Source organism: Heptranchias perlo, chromosome X, assembly GCF_035084215.1.
Source record: "Heptranchias perlo isolate sHepPer1 chromosome X, sHepPer1.hap1, whole genome shotgun sequence".
Classification (NCBI taxonomy): Eukaryota; Metazoa; Chordata; class Chondrichthyes; order Hexanchiformes; family Hexanchidae; genus Heptranchias; species Heptranchias perlo.
In genome coordinates, this window is record NC_090370.1 from 21,978,235 (window position 1) to 22,004,602 (window position 26,368).

Genomic DNA, 26,368 nt, shown 5'->3' on the forward strand with positions numbered 1-26,368 from the left:
ACCCTAATCTGAAGATGTCTTTGTTAGTGTACAGGAAACTTTATTGTACATCTGGACTTCGCTGTGCCTCTCTCCTCACTTCTCCTTCTCCCCGCACCACCCCTTCGGCTCCACCCATCGTTGTTTCATTACTTATGTCATTTACATTTCCCCCGCCTTCTCGTCATTGAATCTTCCTCTCTTCCACTTTGTTTCTTTCTCAAAGTGTGCGGTAAATCTGCTTTTTATTTCCCCACTTTAGTTGCTTTTCTCTGTAAATATAACTCGTTGGTCAGTTTTCAATTCAATTCCTTTGGATTCCGAGCAACAAAGCCACCTCATCGACAGAATATATTTTCACGCGGACAGAGATTGCTCAGGGGGAAGGAGGAATTCTGTTCAGTTGAAGGCGTAATTCTCACAAGGTTGTATCCAGAAGAAACTGTAAGACACCGCCCTGTGTCACATGAGGGGAACACTATGAACATTTGCCCCTGGGAACTAAATACCTGAGATAACCTATTGTGTGGAGTTCAGGCCTTGAAGTATTCAGCGCCAGTAATTAAAAGATTCCCTGAATATATCCTGAATTTGTAAAGAGGCTGTGAAGTGTCTGCAAGTGCCTTCAAAAGCTGCTTTAAATCCAATTTGTTCAGAGAGCTTTCCCTCCATCTATCTCTTTAAGCTGCACTCTCTCATACAGTATACACGCAGTTCAATCCTTTATATATTAGTCTGAGTTTTCTTTTGTTAAACAAAGCCTGACACTGAACACAGATCCCACACGGAACACAGACTCATTTCAGAACACAGACTCCACTCTGAACATCGACCAAAGCCGAAACACAGACCACACTCTGAACAAAGACACCACTGTGAACACAGGCCCAACTCTAAACACAGACCCCACTCTGAACACAGGCCCAACTCTGAAAACAGACCCCACTCTGAACACAGACCCCACTCCATATGCAGGCTTCACACTGAACGCAAACACCATTCTGAAAACAGATCCCACTCTTAAGATTCCTGTGTTAGTGTAGACAGAGTTTTATTGTACATCTGGACGATGCTGTTCTTCCCTCCTCAATTCTCCATCACCCCCGTTGCTCTACCATCTTCGGAACATTACATATCTCATTTACATTTCCCCCTTCCTTTTCAACCCCGAATTCTCTTCTCCTCCGCTTTAGTTCTTTCTGTAAATCTTCTTTAAATCTGCTATTTATTTTCCCAATTTTATTGCCTGACTCAGTAACTGAAACATTTTGGTAATTTTCCAACTGAATTGCTTACTTTTCATACCAAGGAACAAAGCCACCTCATCAACAGAATATGTGTTCGTAAGGGACACAGATTGCTCAGGGGCAACTGAGGTATCTGTTTTGTTGTAGTTCGAATTCAAACAATATTCTGTCCAAAACAAACTGTGAGACAGGACTTTGTGTCACACGAGGAGAAACGCTCCTGACATTCACCTCAGGGACAAAATATTTCAGATAAAATTCCTGTCTGGAGCTCAGACCCGAACATATTTCGTGCCAGTAATGAAAGTTATCCTTAATAGACCCAGAACTCGTAAGGTTGATCTAAAGTGCCATTCAAGGGCCTTCAAAAACCTGTTTAAAAACTCTTTCTTCAAAGTTAGTTTTTCCGCCTATCTCTCCCTCACTGCACTGTCTCTCCCTCACATTCTGCGCGCAATTGAATTCTTTGGAAAGCAACCTCCGATATCTATTTACAAACAAAGCCTGACACCGAATACAGACCGAAACTGAACATTGTGCCCACTCTGAAAACTGTCCCCACTCTGGGAACACAGAGCCCACAGGAAGCGGGGTGGGAGGTGTTGTTGTCAATGTCGCTGTGAGAGCCGGTGTTCTCAATCAGTCGCTGAATTGGCAGCGTTGCTCTGAGGTGACGATCAGATGGACGCAAAAGAAAACCTATTTCTTCATAAGGATTTTTCTCCATTTTCTCTTTAACCCTCACTCGCTCACACAATCTGCGTGCATTCGAATTCTTTGCAAAGTCATCCGAGATGTCTGTTTGCAAACAAAGCCTGACACTGAATACCGACCACCACTGCAGCAGGGCCATACTCTGAATAGCGGCACCTCTCTGAACAAAGACTCCATTCTGAAGATGTCTTTGTTAGTGTACAGGAAACTTTATTTTACATCTGGACGATGCTCTTCCTCTCCCCTCACTTCTCCTTCACCCTCCATGGCTTCACACACTATTGTAACATTACATATTTCATTTACATTTCACCCTCATCTGCGTCAGCGACTTTGCTTCTTTCTCTAAGTATACTGTAAACCTGCTTGTTATTTTCGCCATTTTGGTTGCTTTTCTCTGTACATATAAGACTTTGGTCAGTTTTTAACTTAATTCCTTACTTTGGATTCCTAGCAACAAAGACACCTCATCGACAGAATATATTTTCATAAATTGCTGAGGGGGAAGGAGGAATTCTGTTTTGTTGAAGGCGTAATGCTCAAAAAATTGTATCCAGAACAAACCATGATACACCGCCCTGTTTCACACGAGGCGAACACTATGAACATTCAACCCTGGGACATAAATACCTGAGATAAAAGTACTGTGCGGAGTTGAGGCCTTCGAATATTTACATCCAGTAACGTAAAGATGCCCTTAATAAGTCCTGACTTGGTAAAGAGGCTGTAATCCTGATTTGATAAAAAGTCCACCCTCTGAACACAGACCCCACTCTGAAGATTTCTGTGTTAGTGAAGACAGAGCTTTATTGTACATCTGGTCGGTGTTGTTCCTCTCTCCTCACTTCTCCTTCACCCCCGTGGCTGCACCCACCTTTGGAACATTACATATGTCATTTACATTGCCCCTTCCTCTTCATCCCCGAATCCTCCTCCCCTCCACTTCAGTTCGTTTTAATAACCTTCTTTAAATCTGCTTTTTACATTCCCCAATTTATCTGCCTGAGTGAGTAACAGAAACATTTTGATCATTCTCCAACTGAATTGCTTACTTTGCATAGCAAGCAACAAAGCCACCTCATCGAAAGAATATATTTTCATCCGGGACAGAGATTGCTCAGAGGGAAGTCGGTATCTGTTTTGTTGAATTTCGAGTTCAACCAATATTCTGTCGGAAACAAACTGTGAGGCAGGACCTTGTCTCATGTGAGGAGAAACACTCTGAACATTCACCCCTGAGACTTCAAGATCTCAGGTAAAATTGCTGTTTGGAGTTCAGAGCATAACATAGTTCGTGCCAGTAATGAAAGATGTCCTCATTAGTACCGGAAATGGTAAAGTTGTTCTCAGATGCCAATCAAGTTCCTTCAAAAATCTCTTTAACCCGCACTCTCTCTCTCTCTCTCTCTCTCATATGTTGCACGCAGTTGAATTCTTTGTAAAGCAATATGAGATATATATTTACAAACAAAGCCTGACACAGAACACAGACCGACACTGAACACAGACCCCACTCTGAACACATTCCCCACTCTGAACACTGTTCCCACTCTGAACACAGACCCCACTCTGATCACAGACTCCACTCTGAACACAGACTGCACTCTCAACACAGACCCCACTATGAACACATTTCCCACTGTGAACACATTCCCACGATGAACACAGACTCCACTCACACCACAGGCTCCACTCTGAACACAAACCCCACTCTGAACACTGTCCCCACTCTAGAAACAGAACCTCTTGGATGCGGGGTGGGAGGAATTGTAATCATGCTCACTGCTGGAACCGTTGTCCTTTATAAGTCCCTGAATTGGCAAAGTTGCTCTGAGGTGCCGATCATGTGCCCTCAAAGTAATCAATAAAACCTATTTCTTCAAAGGGCATTTCCTCAATTTTCGCTTTAATCCGCACTCTCTCACACATTCTGCGTGCAGTCTTTGTAAAGTATCCTGAGGTATCGATTTACAATCAAAACCTGACACTGAATACCAACTACAACTGCATAAGGACCATACTCTGAACACAGACCCCTCACTGAACACAGATCCAATCTGAATACAGGCTTCAGTCTGTACACGGACCCTACTCTGAGCATCTGAAGATGTATTTGTCAGTGTACGGGAAACATTATTGTACATCTGGACGATGCTGTTCCTCTCCCCTCACTTCTCCTTCTCCCTCCATGGCTGCACTTACCTTTGTTACATTACATATGTCATTTACATTTCCCCCTCCTCTTCGCCATCGAATCTTCCTCTCCTCCACTTTACTTCTTTCCATAAGTATGCTCTAAATCTGCTTTTTATTTTCCCCATTTTAGCTGTTTTTCTCTGTAAATGTAGCACTTTGGTCAGTTTTCAACTGAATTCCTTACTTCGGATTCCGAGCAACAAAGCCACCTCATCGACAGAATATATCTTCATACTGAACAGAGATTGCTGAGGGGGAAGCAAGAATTCTGTTTTGTTGAAGGCGCAATTCTCACAAAATTGTGTCCAGAACAAACTGAGACAGGGACCTGTGTCACATGAGGGGAACACTATGAACATTCACCCCTGGGAACTAAATATCTCAGATAATATTGCTGTGCAGAGTTCAGACCGTAACATATTTAGAGCCAGTAATGAAAAGACATCCTTAATAAGTCCCGAATTGGTAAATAGTCTGTAAGGTGTCTGCAAGTGCCTTCAAAAGCTGCTATAAAACCAATTTATTCCGAGAACTTTGCCTCCATCTATCTCTTTAAGCCGCACTCTCTTATACATTCTGCAAGCAGTTGAATCCTTTATAAATTCGTCTGAGGAATCTATTTATGAACAAAGCTTGACACTGAACACAGATCCCACACGGAACACAGACCCCATTCTGATCAAAGACCCCACTCTGAACACTGTCCAAACTCGGAACACAGACCTCACTCTGAGCACTGTCACCACTCTGAACACTGTCCCCACTATGAACACAGACCCCACTCTGAACACAGACACACATTGAACGCAAATCCAATTCTGAACACAGACCGCACTCTGAACACAAAACCCACTCTGAACAAAGACCCCAATCTGAACACGGACCCCACTCTGAACAAAGACACCATTCTAAGCAAACCCCACTCTGAACATTGACTCAACACTGAACACAGACCCCCATTCTGAACAAAGATCCCACTCTGAACATGGACCCTTCTCTGAACATTGACCCCACTCTGAACAAGTGGACCCCACTCTGAACAAATAGCCCACTCTGAACACAGACCCCACGCTTAACACAGATCTCACTGTGAACACAGATCACGCTCTGAACACAGACCACACTCTGAACACAGACCACACTCTGAAGACAGACCCCACTCTGCACACAGACTCTGCTCTGAAGACAGACCCCACTCTGAACACCGACCACACTCTGAACACAGACCACACTCTGAACACAGACCCCACTCTGAAGACAGGCCCCACTCTGAACACAGATCACACTCTGAACACAGATCACACTCTGAACACAGACCCCACTCTGAAGACAGGCCCCACTCTGAACACAGATCACACTCTGAACACAGATCACACACTGAACACAGACCCCACTCTGAAGACAGACCACACTCTGAACAAAGACCCTGCTCTGAAGATTTCTCTGTTCGCGTTGCCGGAGCTTTATTGAACATCTGTTCCAAAGAAAACAAACGTGGCATGTTCAATCTTTACTCATAGATAAAATTCTCCAGCTCTGGCAATATCCTCGCAAATCTCTTCTGTCCCCTCTCTAGTGCAATCACATCTTTACTGAAATGTGGTGACCAGAATTGTAGCAAGTCCTCAAGCTGTGGCCTGACCAATGTTTTATGCTGTTCTAGCATAACCTCCCTTGTATTCAATGACCCCGCTAATAAAGGAAAATATCCCGTATGCCTTTTGAACCATCTGGTCTACCTGTCCTGCTACCTTCAGGGATCTGTGGACATGCACTCCAAGGTCCGTTGGTTCATCTAATCCTCTCAGTATCCCCCCATTTATTGTGTACTCGATTGCCTTGTTTCCCTTTTCCAAACGCATTTCCTCACAATTCTCTGCATTGAATTCCATTTGCCACTTTTCTGCCCACCTGACCAGTCCATTGATATCGTCCTGAAGTCTACAGCCTTCCTCCTCACGATCAATCACACGGCCAATTTTTGTATCATCTGCAAACTTCATGGTCAAGCTCCTCACATTCAAGGTCAAATCAATAATATGTACCACAAAAAGCAGAAGAGACCGACTACTGAGCCTTGCGGGACCCGAATGGAAACAGCCTTCCAGTCGCAAAAACAACCGTCAACCACGGTAGGAACAACTAGGGTTAGATACAGAGTAAAGCTCCATCAACACTCTCCCATGCTCTGTGTGTGGGTGTCAGTCCTACACCGGATGAGATCTACTAACAGAGGCCGGGATGTTGCCTGGGCCTTCCCCAGAGATCACTGCCTCCCCCCATTCTCGGTGATTCCACCTCTCTGTGATGCTGTGACCCTGATTCTCTCTCTCTCTCTCTCTCTGTCATTCCACTCTCTCTCTGACCAGTCTCTATCACTCACTCAGTCCCCGTCTCTCCTTCTCTCTGTATGTATCTCCCTGTTTCTCTCTCTCTGCCTGTTTCTCTCTCTCTCTCGCGTCGCTCGATCGGTCACTCTCACTCTCCCCCTTGTCTTTCTCAGTCTTCCCCTCTGTCTCTTTTTAACTTTTTGTGCTCTCCTTCTCTTCCTCTTCTTTCTGTCTCATCCCCTCTTCTCTCTCTCTCTCTCTCTGAATCTCTCTCTCTCTACTCTCTCTTTCTCACTTTGCTCTCTCTCTCTCTGCCCCACTCTCTCCCTCTACCTTCTGTCTCCTTTTACTCTCTCTTTCTCACCCTCCTCTGTCTCTGTCTCTCTCTCTTAATCGCTCTACCTCTACTCTCTCTCTCTCTCTGTCTCTCTCTCCCTCTGTACTCTCCCTTTCTCTTGTCCTCCACTCTCTCTCTCTGTACCCGTCCTCTCTGTGATAATAAACTTATTGGCAAAAGATCCAGAGGGGAAATGAGGACACACTTTTCACTGAGGTTTATTATGATTTGAAATGCAACATATGAAAGAGCAGTGAAACCACATTCCATAAGAACTTTCAAAAGGCAATTGGACATGCCCTTGAAGAGGACTAATTTGCAGGGTTGTGGGGAAAAAGCTGGGATGTGGGACTAAATTGGGCACTTCTTTCAAAGAGCCAGCACAGGTATGACGGGCCGAATGTGTGGTAAAATTCCAGGATTTCGCAGACTGTGCAGCTCAGAAACAGGCCATTCGGCCCAACAGTTCCATGCCAGTGTTTATGCTCCAAACGAGCCCCCTCCCATATTTCTTCATCTAACCCCATCACCATATCCTTCTATTCATTTCGCATCTCATTGAAACATATAAAATAGAATATAAGATTCGGAGGGGGCTTGACAGGATCGATGCTGAGAGATTGTTTCCCCTGGCTGGCGAGTGTCGAACAAAGGCGAACAGTCTTCGGACAAGGGGTCGGCCATTTACGACTGAGATGAGGAGGAATTTCTTCACTCAGATGTTTGCTCAGTCGTTGAGTATGTTCAAGGCTGGGATTGATAGATTTTTGGACTTTAGGGGAATCAAGGGGTATGGGGATCGGGCGTGAAATTGGAGTTGAGGTAGAAGTTCAGCCATGATCTGATTGAATGGCGGAGCAGGCTCTCCCTCTCTCTGTATGTATCTCCCCTTAAATCCATCTTTGCTATTCGTCTCAACTATCCTTTGTGGTAGCAAGTTTCACATTCTCAGCACCATCTGGGGAAAGAAGTTTCTCCTGCATTCATTTTTCGATTCAATTCGATTTATTCGTGACTATCTTATAATAATGACCCCTGGTTCTGGTCTCCCCTGCAAGCGGAAACATCTTCTCTGCGTCTACCCTGTCAAACAGATCATTAATCTTAAAGACCTCGATCACGTAAGTCCTCAGTCTTCTCTTTTCTGGAGAAAAGAGCCCCAGCTTGTTCTCTCTTTCCTGACATGTGCAACCTCTCAGTTCTATGATATTGTTTGAGAAAACTGAGCTCGATGCACTCTAGAAATGTATTGCCCTTATATCCCAGTCTATGTGAAAATTAAAATCTCCCTTCCTAACTGCTTTGCCTCAGCTACAGGCGCCTCTGATCTCCGTATTTCTGTGTAGGCTCAATACTTCCTGTTTGAAGTATTTGTTTCATTAAATGAATGTTTTTCATGCCCCAGTTCACCTCAGTGTGTTGAGATCTCCAGTGTGATGGAGCTGTCTGCGGGTTCAGGTTATGATCAGCAACTTGATTCTGTGATCCGGGACTGACAGCGCACCCATTTTAAACTGGCATAAAATGTTCTAGGACTGACAGCCCAACCCTTTTAAACTGACACAGAGTTAACCGGCCACTTCCTAGAAGAGCTTCTGGCACTTTCAATTTGCTTTGCAAGTTGGCATTCCCGGGAAACAAATCCTCTGCAGCTGTCTATCAAAGGAACTGCTGGAGGGTAGCAATTTATGAAAATGTACAACATCGGCCTGAAATATCTGTAATCTCTGCAACAATGTATAACATAGGCCTGAAACATCTGTAATCTCTGCAACAATGAATAACGTAGGCCTCAAACATTTGTAATCGCTGCAACAATGTATATCATAGGCATGAAACATCTGTAATCTCTGCAACAATGAATAACGTAGGCCTCAAACATTTGTAATCGCTGCAACAATGTATATCATAGGCATGAAACATCTGTAATCTCTGCAACAATGAATACGTAGGGTTGAAACATTTGTAATCTCTGAAACAACGTGTAGCACAGGTCTGAATCATCTCTAATCTCTGTAAAATTGTATAACATAGGTCTGAAACATCTCTAATCTCTGTAAAATTGTATAACATAGGTCTGAAACATCTCTAATCTCTGTAACATTGTATAACATAGGCCTGAAACATCTCTAAACTCTGTAAAATTGCATAACATAGGCCTGAATCATCTCTAATCTTGATGCAGCACGAAATCTGACCTCTCTCTCCTGCTCGCTGCTCGACTCTTTAATATCTCACCTAGTCAGGTCTCTCTTCCACCCGCCCCTCTCGGGCAGTCAGCAGCATGATTCTAAGTACCGAGAGCAGCACTTTCATCACACACAAATATATACAGTCACATGCACACACATACAAACACATATAGGCACATCCATACACATAAAAGCACATCCACACACATAAAGTCACAGATGCGCACACACATACACACAAACATGAACATACACATACATACAGGCACATACACACATATACACGCACATACATACATATAAAGTCACAGACACACACATTGGGCAAAAACACAAACATGTATATATATATATATATATATATATATATAAAGGCACATACATACATATACACACACACACACTCATACGGGCACACACACACACACATAAAGGCACATACACACACATACGGGAACATACACACATATATACACATACACACACATAAAGCCACACACACACACATAAAGGTAGATACGCACAAATATTCATACATACTCATACAGGCAAATACACACACATAAAGGCACATGGACACACATCAAGGCACATGCACAGACATACACATACACAAACATAAAGTTATAGAATCATGGAAAGTTAAAGCACAGAAGGAGGTAATTCGGCCCACTGTGTCCGTGCCGGCCGATAAAGAGCTATGCAGCTTAATCCCACTTTCCAGCACTTGGTCCGTAGCCGTGTAGGTTACGGCACTTCAAGTGCTCATCCAAGTGTTTTTTAAATGAGTTGCGAGTTTCTGCCACTTCCACACTTTCAGGCAGTGAGTTCCAGACCCCCACCACCCTCTTGATGAATTTCTTTGTCCTCAACTCCCCTCTACTCCTTCTACCAATTCCTTTAAATCTGTGTCCCCTGGCACTGACACCTCTGCTAAGAGAAATAGGTAATTTTTATCCACTCTATCCAGTCCCATCATTATATTATGTACCTCAAGTAAATCTCTCCTCAGCCTCCTTTGTTCCAATGAAAACAAACCCCAGCCTATCCAATCTTTTCTCATAGCTAAAATTCTCCAGCCCTTGCAATGTCCTCGTAAATCTCCTCTGTACCCTACTGAGTGCAATCACATCTTTCTTTTAATGTGTGACCAGAACAACACGCAGTATTCAAGCTGTGGCCTAACCAATGTTTTATACAGTTCTAGTATAACCTCCCTGCTCTTATATTCTATGCCTCGGCTAATAAAGGAATGTATTCCATATGCCTTCTTAAGCACCTTATCTACAAGTCCTGCTACCTTCAGGGATCTGCGGATATGCACTCCAAGGTCCCTTTGTTCCTCTTCAACTCTCAGTATCCTCCCATTTATTGTTTATTCCCTTGCCTTGTTTGCCTTTCCCAAATGCATTATCTCACACTTCTCTGGATGGAATTCCATTTGCCACTTTTCTGCCCACCTGACTTGTCCATTAATATCTTCCTGCAGTCGACAGCTTTGCTCCTCACTGACAACAACACAGCCAATTTTTGTATCACCTGCAAACTTCTTGATCAAGCCCACCACATTCAAGTCCAAACCATTAATATATACCAGAAAAAGCAACGGACCGAGTACTGAACCTTGCGGAACCCGACTGAAAACAGCCTTCCAGTCGCAAAAATGCCCTTCGACCATTACCCTTTACTTCCTGCTACTGAGCCAATCAATCACTCTCCCTTGGATCACATGGGATTGTACTTTTTGACCAGTCTGCCATGTGGGAGCTTGTCAAAAGCCTTGCTAAAATCCATGTGCACGAGATCAAACGCGTTACCCTCCTTCTTAACTGCTCAAAAAATTCAATCAAGTTATTCAGACACGACCCTCCCTTAACAAATCCAAGCTGACTGTCCTTGATTAACCAGTGCCTTTCTAAATGAAGGTTAATGTTATCCCTCAGAATCGATTCCAATAATTTGCCCACCACCGAGGTTAGACTGACTGGATATATTACTCTATCTCTCTCTTTCTCCCTTTTTACACAATGGTACAGATTGAAGAGTCCTCCAATCCTCTGGCACATACCTGTAGCCAGGGAGGATTGGAAAATGATGGTCAGAACCTCCGCTAGTGCCTCCCTTGTTTTTTCTGAGCAGCCTGGGATACATTTCATCCGGGCCGAGTGATTTATCGACTGTCAAAAATTCCAATCTCCTTAATATTTCCTCTCTCGCTATGTTTATGCCATCCAATATTTCACACTCCTCCTTCTTAACTTCAATTCCTGCATTATCCCTCTCCTTTGTGAAGACAGAATTAAAGTATTCATTTAGAACCAGACCCACATTTTCCACCTCCACACATGGGTTAGCTTTTTGATCTCCAATAGTCTGTACTTTTTCCACAGTTATCCTCTTGCTCTTTATGCATTTATAAAACATTTTTTGGGTTTTCCATAATTTTAATTACCAGTATTATTCTTTGCTTTCCTAATTTCCTTTTAAATTTCACCTATTTAATTTAATTTCATTTTCCATACTCCTCTAGGCTTTCTGCAGTATTGAGCACTTGGTGTCTGACATAAGATTCCTTTTTTTTGCTTTATCTTACCCTGTATGCTACTTGACACCCAGGAGGCTCTAGATTTGGCAGTCCCACCCTTTATCTTTGTGGCAACACGTTTACTCTGAAACCCTTGAATTTCCCTTTTAATGGCTCCGACTGCTCTGACACTGATTTAACTTCAAGTAGCTGTTTCTATTTCACTTTTGCTAAATCACTTCTCAGCTTCGTAAAATTGGCCTTAACCCAATTTTGAACTTTAACTCCTCCACCCTATTTCATCTAACCCTATCAGCATACCCTTCTGTTCATTTCTCCCTCGTGTGTTTATATAGGGATTTAAAAGGGATTTGGGTGTCCTTGTGGAGGCATCATAGAAAGTTAGCATGCAGGTACGACAATCAATTAGGATGGCAAATGGCATGTTAGCCTTTATTGCAAGGGGGTTGGGTTAAATTGTAAGGGGGACTTGCTGCAATTGTACAGGGCTCTGGTGAGATCGCACCTGGAGTACTGTGTACAGTTTTGGCCTCCTTACCTAAAGAAAGATATACTTGCCTGAGAGAAGATGCAAAGAAGGTTCATTTGGTTAATTTCTGCTCCCTAGATTCATCTCTGTTTGTGGAAATACGCTGAGCAAAATATCAGGTATTGCTTGCCAGCTATTCAAAAATTTCACATCAAATTAGAAAATGAACAAACAGATTCAGGAACAGATACGGACTGTCAAAAATAAGAAAAAACAAGGTCCAAAAGATTCGCAGAGAGAAGAAAATCAGAGGCATGGATAATTCATGGATGAAGAAGAGTGTGTAAATGTCACTTGAGGATGGAAGATAATAAAATTAGTTCAAGAATCGAGGCTGGATGAGACGTGGAGGCAGAGTTGCAGCAGAAGTTAGGACCAAAAGCAGGCTTCGCTCTCGAGCAATGTCAAAATCTTGCAGGATTCCATGCCACTGGTGGGCCTTGCACATCCTGAGCAGCTCATTTGCGAACTGGGGGTGCAGAAGCTGTGATCAGCTCATGCAATGTGTTCAGAGTACAGGCTGGGATCAGTGTGAAAGTCTTTGTGTTTGGATCGTCCTGTTGCATCAGGGATCTTAACTTAGAAAGAAGACACGGATAGAGAGAAAAAGTGGGTAAGTGACAGACAGATAGGAAACAGTGACAGGTGGAAATAAGAGAGAGAGGGGGAGATTTAGAGAGAGAGAAAAGAGAGGGTAGGCGAGATAGAATGAGGCAGAGAGATAGAAAGGCGGGAGGGAAGGTAAAGCAGCAGAGATGGAAAGGAAGAGAATGAGGCAGAGAGAGAAAGACGAGCGAGAGACAGGAAAGCGGCAGAGTTGGCGAGAAAAAATGAGGCAGAGAGAAGAGAGAGGGACGATACAGATGGAGTGAGGGGGAATGAGAGCGAGGCAAGAAGAGGGAACGAGAGATAGAGAAGAGAGTAAAGCAGGAAGTGTAAGAGAGACGAGGCAGAGTGAAATAAGCGAGAGGTAGAGAGAGAGAGAGAGATTGAGAGACAGAAAAGAGAGACCCCGTCAAGGTGAATGAAAGAGGGAGAACGAGGCAGGGAGTGACAGCGCCAGAGTTAAATAAACAAATGCAGATAAATCAGATGTAGAGAAAGATGAAGCATAGAGAGAGATAAAATCAGTCAAAGAGAGAAAGAGTCAGTGAAAACGAGACCGAGGGAGGCGGCAGAGGCAGAGAGAGAGACAGAAGGTGGAACATGTTTTATCTTTGCTTCCCAACACAGTTAAATATTTCTTATATTTTTATTCTTCTATTATAAGAGCGCTGTTGGGTTATAATCACAGATTTTGAACCCATACCATTGTGTTCAGTAAGTAATGATTTTGACATAGTTACTGATGTCAGAGCAGCTTCATCCAACAGCATCGAGTTATACTGCCAGCTTCACATGGGTCTCTTTTCAATCGCCCTCAACACTGGTATATCAAACTCTCCCAGGGCAGGTACGGCAAGGGTTAGATAGAGAGTGAAGCCCCCTCTACACTGTCTCCATCAAATACTCCCGGGGCAGGAAGAGCACGGGTTAGATTCAAAGTTGAAGCTCCCGCTTCAATGACCAATCAAGCAATCTGATGGACCTGATGCAATGTGTGTCGCCTTCCAATCTTCCTGAAGAAACCCGGTCAAGTGAGATATCTTGAACCTTGAACGCCTGTCTTATTTCAGTAACTTTCTGAATGTGTTATTAGGCACTTTCAGAGATTCCCTGCTCTGGTCTCCTCTTCTCATTACCTACGATTCCCACATCTTCCCGCAGTCTCACAAGACCCCTGAGCACGCAAACCTGGGACACAATGATCCAAAAGAGAAACAAGACACGGATATGAAGCTGTGATCAATGCAGTGAGATTTATTTCTGAGTACAGCCCATTATTCAGACAGCAGTAATACAGGGTCAGAGGGTTATGGGACGCACACAATCAAACAGAGCCTGCTCCCCGTGAACGAAGGGTTCATTCAGTGAGAACTTGGAGCGCTTGAGCTGGTGAGAATCCATCACTGGATCTTTAACTAGTTCGGTCTGCAACATTGGAACCCATCGTGGCAGATCAGCAGCAGAGTCGCCTCGTTTGTGTTACAAGATCCCTCACGACACATTGCTCCAACCGAGCTACAGTTGAACAAGTGCACTAAAATCCAAAATGAAGAGTTAATTAATTGACCGTTCTGAACACAGAGGGTGGGAGATCAATGAGAAAACATGAAGCTGAGTCTGTCCGTGTTACTGGGACTGACTCTGCACCACACATGAACCTCAGCTCATTTGTACTTCATTAAACCTCACATTGACCTCTCCCCGACCTGCAGAGACTCACTCTTTGTTCTCAAGGACAGCACAATAGGTTTTCCACAGAATGGAGCCCACCATTCCCGCTCTCTGAGACCAGAGACAAAGAAAAGAAAGATCTGACATTTATATAGAGCCTTTCCCGTCAACAGAAGGGTCGAAGGTGTTTCAAAGACAAAGGATTATTTCTGAAGTGCCGACACTATTTTGTAACCAAATTGCTCACAGCAAAGTCCCACAAACAGCAAATGAGACTTGACAGTGTGGGGAGTTTCTGGTCATGTTAGTTGAGAAAGTAATGTTGGTCCAGGACACCAGGAGAACTCCCAGCTCTTCAAATAATGCCACCAAATGTTTGCTGCCCCATGAACGGGAAGACAAGGTCTCCGTTTAACGATTCATTCAAAAAATGACACCTCTAACAGTGCAGCACTCCCCCAGTGCTGGGCTGTATGTACTGGAGTGGCACATCAACCCACAACATGTTCACTCAATTCCCAACTGAGGCAAACTGACACCCGGCGACTGAAACTTGATAGTTTCACCGTTGATTCCTCTACTTAGTTCATGTCCTCACATTCTGATCTCTATGAAGACTGCAGAATTATTAGGATTCAGAAACCTGTTTTGAAACCCTTTTGATCCAATCCCCTCCCCTCATGTTATGAAAATCTGACTCGTGTCTGGGGTCCGGTTCCACAGATGCCTCCAGTATCGCTCCCAATTCACCATTCTTCATCTGGGTCTGAGCAGTGAGTGTGGGGGAAAGGGGCTGAAGGAGTTCCTGATGCCGTTCGCACTCTCACACTTTGTAGCAGGTAGCACTGATCGGGAGCAGGAACTGTGTGTTTCGCCCTCCGTAATACCTGGGCACTGAGGCCAATTACTGAGTCTCCCAAACAGGTCAATGCTCCGGCTGAGATCCACTGACTTGGCACTGGCCAGTAATTTGTGCTTTAATTCCTGGTCTGTTTGGATCATCAAACAACACCCACCATCCCCACGACCCGCTCAGGTACCGACTAAACAATCGGGGGATTTAGTTGGTTCAGGTTAAATTCTTCAATCATTCTTACAATAATATTAATTTAACCAATCAAACCGTAAGCTTCATTCAGATCATAAAATAGTTTAAACAAAACTTGGTGCTGAGAGATCAGAGAAACTTACGTATGGTACTTCCGACAAATGCTCTTCCTTCCAACCTCCACCGATCAGCAGGGATGGACTGAGTCAGCACCAGGACTCCAAATACCAAGAGCAGGACTTTCATCATCTTCCGCTGAGTTCCTCAGAGTCAGGGTCAGACGGCTGGAGTTCACAAGTTCTGTATCTGGACTCAGAGAGTTTGCTGTATTTATAATCGCATACACGGGGAGGGACTCTCTGAAAATATTCGGAGAAAACGAATTTCCCTTCTGTGTAACCGTGAATCAGTTGGCAGCTTGCCTCAGTTGGCAGTTCTCTATCTTTCAGATCACAAGGTTGTGTTTTTGGCCCCACTTCTGGTTTTAAAACTCGAGCTGATCTGACAGGATGTGCCAGGCACACAAGCAGGACATTTCACCCTTTACTCCACCCGAAGTATTGCATCCACATGAGCTCGAAATCAGACCCCTCTTTCATGCACGCTCCCCGTGCACTTTAATATTTCACGGTCTGATCTCTGTTCCACCGGTAAACAGACACAGAATGTTCCTGGACTGACTGCACATCGCTTTTAAACGGGCACGGAATGACCCGGGACTGACAGCAAACCCCTTTTAAGCAGACGCACAATTATCCGGGACTGACAGCACACCCCTTTTAAACAGACACAGAATGATCCGGGACTGACAGCACATCCCTTTTTAATAGGGACAGAATGATCCGGGACTGACAGCACACCCCTTTAAAACAGAAACAGAATGATCCGGAACGAACAGCAAACCCCTTTTAAACAGGGACAGAATGATCCGGGACTAACAGCAAACCCTTTTTAACCAGACACAGAATGATCCGGAAGTGACAGCGCATCCCTTTTAAATAAAAACTAAATGATTAGGGATTGAAGTTGAGGAGGAGTGTGAAATATTGGATGGGATAAACATAGTGAGAGAGGAAGTATTAAGAGAATTAACTTCTTTGAAACTGGATAAATCACTCGGGCCGGATGAAATGTATCAGAGGCCGTTAAAAGAAGTCAGGGAGGAAATAGCGGAGGCTTTAACAATCATTGTTCAAACTTTACTGGATCCAGGCGCAGTGCAGGAGTAATGGAGGATTGCGAACATTGTACCGCTGTTTAAAAAGGGAGTGAGGGATAGGCCGATTATTACAGGCCAGTCATTCTAAACTCAGTGGTTGGCAAATTATTGGTATCAATTCTGAGGAACGGGATATACTGTCACTTAGAAAGGCATGAACTGATCAAGGACAGTCAGCACGGATTTGTTAAGGGGAGATCGTGTCTGACTAATTTGATGGAATGTTTCGATGAGGTGACAAGGAGGATCGATGAGAGTAGCGCAATTGATGTAGTCCACATGGATTTTAACAAGGCTTTTGACAAGGTCCCACATGGCAGATTGATCAAAAAAGTAAAGGCCCATGGGATCCAAGGGAGAGTGGCAAATTGGATCCGAAATTGGCTCTTTTGCAGGAAGCAAAGTGCAATGGTTGACGGATATTTTTGCCACTGGAAGGCTGTTTCCAGTGGGGTGCCGCACTGCTCGGTACCAGGTCCTTTTCTTTTTGTGGTATACATTAACGATTTGGACTTAAACGTAGGGGGCATGATTAAGAAATTTGCGGATGAAACAAAGATAGGCCATGTGGTTGACAGTGATGAGGAAAGCTGTCGACTGCAGGAAGATATCAATGTACTGGTCAGGTGGGCAGAAAAGTGGCGAATGGAATTCAATCCGGAGAGCAAACAAGGCAAGGGAATACACAATAAATGAGAGGATACTGTGAGGTATAGATGAAGTGAGGGACCTTGGAGTGCATGTCGACAGATCCCTGAAGGTTGCAGGAAAGGTTGATAAGGTGGTTAAGAAGGCATATGGAATGCTTTCCTTTGTTAGCGCAGGCATAGAATATAAAAGCAGGGATGTTACGCTGGAACTGTATAAAACACAACTGAGGCCACAATTTGAGTACTGCGCACAGTTCTGATCACCACATTACAGGAAGGATGTAATTGTACGAGAGAGGATGCAGAGGAGATTTACGAGGATGTTGCCAGGACTGGAGAATTTTACCTCGGCTGGTGTTGTTTTCCTTGTAATAGAGGAGGCGGAGGGGTGATTTGATTGAGGTATCCTAAATTATGAGGGGCCGAGATAGAGCAGGTAGGAAGGACCTATTTCCCTTAGTGGAGGGGTCAATAATCAGGGTGCATGAATTTAAAGTGATTTGTAGAAGGTTTAGAGCGGAAATGAGGATTTTTTTTTCACCCAGAGAGTGGTGGGCGTCTGGAACACACTGCCTGAGAGGGTGGTAGAGGCAGAAACCCTCAACTCATTTAAAAAATGCCTGGATGTGCACCTGAAGAGCCTTGACCAACAGGACCATGGACAAAATGCGGGAAGGTGGGATTGGGCTGGGTGGCTCGTTTCTCAGCTGGCGCGTACACGATGGGGAGAATGGCCTCATTCTGTTGCGCAATTTTTCGATGACTCTATCATTCTAGGCATGGAATGATCTGGGACCGACAGCGCACGCCTTTTAAACAACCACAGAATGATTCGGGGCTGACAGCACACCCCTTTTAAACAGGCCCAGAATGATCCGGGACTGACAGCACACCCCTTTAAAGAGGCCCAGAATGATCCTGGTCTGACAGCACACCCCATTTAAACAGACACAGAATGATCCGGGTCTGACAGCACACCCCATTTAAACAGAAACAGAATGATTCGGGACTGACAGAACACCCATTCTAAACAGGCACAGAATGATTCGGGACTGACAGCACACCCCAACTAAACAGGCACAGAATGATCCGGGACTGACAACACATCCCTTTTAAACAGGCCCAGGGCGATCCGTGACTGACAGCACATCCCTTTTAAACAGGCCCAGAGTGATCCTGGACTGGTATATATTAATCATCTGGACTTGGGTATACAGGATATAATTTGAAAGTTAGCAGAAGAGACGAAACTCAGAAACGGGGTAAACAATGTAGAGGATAGTAACAGTCTTCAGGAGGACACAGACAGACTGGTGAAATGGGTCCATCCATGGCAGGTGTAAATTAACGAAGAAAAGTGTGAAGTGATACGTTTGCTCGAAGAATAGGAGAGACAATGTGGGGGAACAGAGCGAACTGTGGGTATATGTTCACAAATCTTTGAAGGTGGCAGGACAAGTTGAGAAGGCAGTAAAAGATGAGAGATCCCGGACTTTATTAATAGAGGATAGAGGACAAATAGAAGAATAATATACTAAAACATTATAAAACACTGCTTTGGCCTCAACGGGAGTATTATATCCAATCTGAGCACCGCACTTTAGCAAGGATGTCAAAGCCTCAGAGAAGGTACAGAAGAGATTTACCAGATTGATTCCTGGGATGAGGGACTTCAATTATGTGGAGTGACTGAAGAAACTGTTTTTTTTCTCCTTCGAACAAAAAAATGTTAAGGGGTGATTTGATAGAGGTATGAAAATCATTAACAGTTTTGATAGAGTAAATAATTAGAAGCTGTTTGCAGTGGCAAACGGCTCGGTAACCAAAGAACTCAGATTTAAGATGATCGGCAAAAGAGCCAGTGAAGATATGCGGTCGTTTTTATTTCGCAGCGAGTTGTAATGATCTGGAATGCGCTGCCTGAAAAGTGGTGGAAGCAGATTCAATAGTAACTTTCATACTAATGTGTAAAAGGGAATTGGATAAATCCTTGAAGGGTAAAAAATTGCAGGGCTTTGAGGAAAGAGCAGTGAAATGAGATTAATTGAACAGGCCTTTCACAGAGCTGTCACAGGCACGATGGGGTCAAGTCTTTGAAAACTGTGTAATATCGGCCTGAATCATCTCTCATCTGTACAACAATGTGTAACATAGCCTGAATCATCTCTAATGTACACAACAATGTGTAACATAGGCCTGAAAGTTCTCCAATGGACACAACAATGTGTATCATAGGCCTGAAACATCAATAATACATCCAACAATGTGTAACATAGGCCTGAATCATCTCTCATAGAAACAACAACGTGTAACATAGGCCTGAAACTTCTCTAATGCATACAACAATTTGTAACATAGGCCTGAATCACATCTAATGTATACAACAATGTGTAACATAGTCCTGAATCATCTCTCATAGAAACAACAACGTGTAACATAGGCCTGAAACTTCTCTAATGCATACAACAATGTGTAACATAGGCCTGAATCAACTCTAATGTATACAACAATGTGCAACATAGGCCTGAATCATCTCTAATATACACAACAATGTGTAACATAGGCCTGAATCATCTCTGATGTACACAACAATGTGTAACATAGGCCTGAATCATCTCTAATGTACACAACAATGTGTAACATGGGCCTGAATCATCTCTAATGTGCACAACAATGTGGAACATAGGCCTGAATCATCTCTAATGCACACAACAATGTGTAACATAGGCCTGAATCATCTCTAATGTACACAACAATGTGTAACATAGGCCTGAAACATCTCGAATGTACACAACAATGTGTAACACAGGCCTGAAACATCACTAATCTCTGAACCACTGTGTAACATAGGCTTGAAACATCGGCAATCATTGCAACAATGTATAAAATAGGCCTGAAACATCTGCAATCGTTTCGACAACTTGTAACATCGGCCTGCATCATTTCCAATCCCTGCAACAATGTATAACATAGCTCTGAAACATCGCTATCTCAACAATAATATATGACTTAGGCCAGAAACGTCTCTAATATTTGCAACAATATATAAAATAGGCCTGAAACATCTCGAATTACGACAACAATGTATAACATGGGTCTAAAACTTCTCTTAACTCCACAAAATTTATAACAGGCTTGAAACATTTCTATTGTCTGCAACAATATATATCATGTGCCTGAAACACATTTAATCTCGACATCAATGTATGCAATAAGGCTAAATCTTCTCTAATCTCAACAACAATGTGTACCATAAACCAGAAACGTCTCTAATCTCTTAAACAATGTATACAATAAGTCTGAAACTTCTCTAAATGCTACAACAATGTATAACATGGGCCTATATCAGCTCCAATATCTACAACAATGTACAACATGGGCCTGAAACATATATAATCTCTGCAACAATATGTAACATAGGCCTTAAACATATCTAATCTCTACAGCAATGTATAAAAAAGAACTAAAGCATCTTTAATATCAACAAAAATGTGTTACACATGCCAGAAAAATCTTTACTCTCTGCAACAATATAAGAAAAAGGCCTGAAACCATTCTAAACTCAACAATAATATATAACATAGGCAGCAAGCGGCTCTGATATTTGCAACAAGATATAAAATAGGCATGAATCATCTCTAATATCTATAACAATGTACAATATAGGCCAGGATCATTTCTAATCTCTGCAACAAGATGTAACATAGGCTTAAAACATCTGTAACATCTGTTACAATGTATAACAAAGACCTGAATCATTTCCAATGCCTAAAACAACGTGTAACGTAGGACTGAAACATCACTAATCTGTAAAACAAGGTGGGACACAGGCCCGAAACATTTCTACCCATTGCAACAATGAGCAACAAAGCCCTCAACTATCTGTAATCTTTGCAACAATGTATAACATTATCCTGAAACAGCTGGCATCTCTACAACAATGTGCAACATCGGCCTGAAATATCTGCAATCGCTACAGCAATATATAACATGGTCCTCAAAAATCACTAATTTATACAACAATAGATAAAATTGACCTGGAACATCTCTAATCTCTACAACAATGCATAACATCGGCCTGCAACAATGTAGAAAATGGGCCTGATACAACTCTAATCACAGAAACATAGAAACATAGAAAATAGGAGCAAGAGGAGGCCATTCGGCCCTTCGGGCCTGCTCCGCCATTCAAAATGATCATGGCTGATCGTCTAACTCAGTATCCTGTTCCCGCTTGTACCCCATATCCCTTTAGCATTAAGAAATATATCTATCTCCTTCTCAAATACATCTAATGACTTGGCCTCCACTGCCTTCTGTGGTAGAGAATTCCACAGGTTCACCACCCTCTGAATGAAGAAATCTCTCCTCATCTCGGTTGTGAATGGCACACCCCGTATCCTGAGACTGTGACCGCTGTTTCTGGACTCCCCAGCTATCGGGAACATCCTCCCTGCATCGAGTCTGTCGAGTCCTGTTAGAATTTTATGTGTTTCGATGACATCACACTTCATTCTTCTAAACTCTGGTAAATACAGGCCGAGTCGTCCCAATCTCTCCTCATACGTCAGTCCTGCCATCCCAGGAATCAGTCTGGTAAACCTTCGTTGCACTCCCTCCATGGCAAGGACATCCTTCCTCAGATAAGGAGACCAAAACTGCACACATGCTCCAGATGTGGTCTCACCAAGTCCCTGTATAACTGCACAAAGACATCCCTGCTCCTGTACTCAAATCCTATTGCAATGAAGGCCAACATACCATTCGCCTTCCAAACTGCTTGCTGCATCTGAATTCTTGCTTTCAGCGACTGGTGTACAAGGACACCCAGGTCTCATTGCACCTCCCCTTTTCACAATCTATCACCATTCAGATAATAATCACTACAAAAATGTATGACAAAGGGTTAAAACGTCTCCAATTCCTACAGTAATGTATGACATAAGCCTGAAACATCTCCAATCTCTTGCAACAGTGTATAACATATGTCTGAAATATATCTAATTTCGACATCAATGTGTAACATAGGTCTGGAACATCTCTCATCTCTGCAACGATGTGCAGCATATGCTTGAAAAATCTCTAATCTATAAAACCCTGCATCGCACAGGCCTGTAACATGTCTAATCTCTCCAACAATGTGTAACGTTGTCTTGACGCATCTGTAATCCCTACAAAAATGTATAACATAGGTATGAAATGTTTATAACCTCGTCATCAATGTTTAAAATAGGGCTGACACATCTCCAATCTCAACAACAATATGTACCATAAACCAGAAACATCTCTAATCTCTGAAACGATGTACAATGTCGGTCTGAAACGTCTGTAAACTCTACAACAATATATAACATTGGCCTCAAATATCTCTAATCTCCAGAACAATCTGTAAAATAGGCCCGAAACATCTGTGATCGTTGCAACACTGTATAACATGGCCCTGTCACTTTTATATGTTGTAATATTATGTAACACATTGTTGTAGAGATTAGAGATGTTTCAGGCCTATGTTAGACATTTTCCGAGATTAGAAATGTTTCCAGCCTATGTTATAGATTGCTTTTGAGCTTCGAGATGTTTGAGGGCCTTGTTACACATTTTTGAAGAGATTACAGATGTTTCAGGCCTATGTTACACATTGTTGTAGAGATTGAAGATGTTTGAAGCCTACTTTAGACATTGTAGTCGAGATTAGACATCTATCAGGACGATGCTGCACGTTGCAGTAGCGATTACAGACGTTCCAGCCTGTGTTACACGTTGTTGTATAGATGACATGTTTCAGGCCTATATTACACATTGTTATGGAGATTAGAAATGTTTCTAACTCATGTGATACATTGTTGTTGGGATTGCAGATGTTTCAAGCCTATGTTACGCATCTTTGTACAGATTAGAGACGTTCCAGGTCTATTTTTTTACATTGTTGTAAAGATTTGAGTTTTTTCAGGCCTTTGTTACGCATTGTTGTAGAGATTAGAGAGGTTCCAGGTCTATTTTACACAATGTTGTCGAGATTAAAAATGTCTCAGGCCTACGTTATACATTGTTGCAGAGATTGCAGATGATTCAGGCCGACGTTACGGGTTGTTGTCGAGATTAGAGATGTTCTAGTCCTATGTTGCACATTGCTATAGAGATTAGGGATGCTTCAGGCCTATATTTCACATTGCTTTATCGATTACAAATGTTCAGGCCTGTGTTACCATAGTTGTATCGAAGACCGATGTTTCAGTCCCATGTTGTACATTGTTGCGAAGATAACAGTTATTTCAGGTCTGCGTTGCACATTTTTGCAATGAAAAGTGGTAATTTAGGCCTGTGTTCCACATCGTTGTAGAGATTAGCGCTGTTGCTGGCCTATGTGATACATTGTTTCAGAGATTAGAGATGTTTCAGGCCTCTCTTACACACTGTTGCGAAGATTACAGACGTTTCAGGTCTCTTGCACAATTTTGCAATGAGTAGAAATGATTGAGTCCTTTGTTACACATTGTTCTGGAGATTGGAGATGTTCCAGGCCCATGTTATACAATGTTGTCGAGATTAGAGATGCTCCAGGCCTATGTTGCATATTGTTGTAGATATTGGAGCTGCTAAAGGCCTATGTTACACATTGTTGCAGTCATTGCATATATTCCAGGCCTTTATTACATCACGTTGTGGAGATGACAGATGTTTCAGGCCCATGTTGCACATTTTTGCAATGAATAGAGGTAATTAGGCCTATGATACATGCTGTTGCAGAAATTAGAAATGTTTCAGGCCCATGTTATACATTATAGCAAAAATTACCGAAGTTTCTTGTCGATGTTAGAGGTTGTTGTGGAGGTTAGTTTTGATTCAGGCTTATGTTTTATATCGTTGCAGAGATTGGAGATGTTTCAGGCCTATCTTACACATTGTTGTACAGATTAGTGATGTTTCATTCCCCTGTTATACATTGTTGTCGAGATTAGTGATGTTTCATTCCCGTGTTATACATTGTTGTAGAGATTAGTGATGTTTCATTCCCGTGTTATACATTGTTGTAGAGATTAGTGATGTTTAATTCCCGTGTTCTACATTGTTGTGGAGATTAATGATGTTTCAAGCCAATTTCATACATTGATGTAGAGATTAGAGATATTTCAGGCTCACGATAAACATTGCTGGAGAGATTACAATTGTTTCAAGCCGATGTTACACATTGTTGTAGCGATTACACATTTTCATGCCAATGCTGAACATTCTTGTACTGATTACAGATGTTTCAGGCCTGTGTTACAGTTTGTTGTAGAGATTATACCTTTTCAAGCCTATGCTGCACATTGTTCTAGCGATTACAGGTTTCCCGTGCCGATGCTACACATTGTTGAGAGATTGCAGATGTTTCAGGCCTATGTTACGCATTTTTCTAGAAATTAGTGATATTCCAGGTCTATTTTGTACATTGTTGCAGAGATTAGAGATGTTTTGGGCCTATATTACACATCGTTGTAGAGATTACAGATGTTTCAGAACCAAGTTACTCATTGTTGTCGAGGTTAGAGATTTTTCGGGCCATGTTATACATTGTTGCGAAGATTTCAGATGTTCTTATTCCATGTTGCACATTTCTGCAATTAATAGATGTGTTTCAGGCCTGTGTTGCACATTGTTGCAGAGATTAGAGATATTTTTGCCCTATGTTATATATTATTAGAGATTAGAAATGTTTCAGGCCTGTTTCAAATATTGCTGCAGAGACGAGAGGTGTTTCTGGCCCATGTCACACATTTTTGTTGAGATTTTTGTCATGAAAAGAGATGTTTCACGCCTATGTTGCACATTGTTGTAGCGTTTGCAGATGTCCCAGGCCTTTGTTACATAATGTTGTGGAGATGACAGATATTTCAGGTCCATGTTGCAGATTTTTTGCAATGAATAGAGGTCGTCAGGCCTATGTTACACATTGTTGTAGAAATTCGTGATGTTTCAGTCCCAAGTTATACATTGTTGCAAAAATTACAGCTATTTCTGACCTATGTTACGGGTTGTTGTAGAGATTAGATTCGTTTCATGCCTATGTTATACATTGTTGCAGAGATTGTAGGTGTTTCAGGCTTAAGTCAGACATTGCTGCAGAGATTTGAAATGTTTCCTGTCTATGTTATACATTGTGGTAGAGACTAGATATGTTTCAGTCTTGTGTTCCTCATTGTTCTTTAAACGACAAATGTTTCAGGTCCATGTTATATATTGTTGTGAAGATTACAATGTTTCATATCTATGTTGCTCATCTTTGCAATGAGCTGAGGTATTTCAGGCCTATGTTACAGATTGTTGCAGAGATTAGAGATGTTTCAGGTTGACGATACAAACTGTTGTTGAGATTAGAGGTGTTTCAGCCCTATTTTATACATTGATGGAGAGATTAGACATGTTTCAGGCCTAATTTATACATTGTTGTGGAGATTAGATATATTTGAGGCTTATGTTGTACACTGTTAGAACGATTACAGATGCTTCATGCCTATGTTACACTTTGTTGTCGCGATTGCATATGTTTCAGGTCTATGTTACGCATTTTTCTAGAAATTAGACTTGTTCCAGGTCTATTATATACATTGTTGTAGAGGTTAGAAATGTATCAGGCCTATGCACACATCGTTGCAGAGATTAGAGATGTTCCAGTCCCATTGTGGTAGAGATTAGAGATGTGGTTACTCATTGTGATAGAGATTAGAGACTTTTCGGGCCCATGCTGCACATTGTTGCAGCGATGACAGATTATTCTGGCACATGTTATACATTGCTGCGAAGAGTGATGATGTTTCAGGCTATGTTGCACATTTCTGTAATTAATGGATGGGCTTCAGGCTTATGTAACACTTGTTGCAGAGATCAGAGATGTTTCTGCCCTGTTGCAGAATATTGCTGAGATTAGAAATGTTCCAGGCCTATTTCATATATTGCTGCAGAGACGAGAGTTGTTTCTGGCCCATGTTACACCTTTTTGTTGAGATTTTTGCAATGAATAGAGATGTCTCAGGCCTATGTCGCACATTGTTGTAGCGATTGCAGATGTTCCAGGCCTTTGTTACATAATGTTGTAGCGATGACAGATGTTTCAACCCATGTTGC

At 42.5% G+C, this 26,368-nt stretch overlaps 1 long non-coding RNA gene and 1 pseudogene across 1 annotated transcript; both read right to left on the minus strand.

The window, feature by feature from the left end:
* LOC137306863 (histone H2A-like) overlaps positions 1 to 26,368 on the minus strand; it is a 223,927-nt pseudogene that overhangs the window by 134,654 nt on the left and 62,905 nt on the right.
* On the minus strand, positions 13,914 to 15,879 carry LOC137307040 (uncharacterized). The gene is made up of 2 exons (XR_010959003.1): positions 15,538 to 15,879; positions 13,914 to 14,209 (listed from the first exon to the last, which is right to left on the minus strand). It is a non-coding gene; the product is annotated as an uncharacterized lncRNA (long non-coding RNA).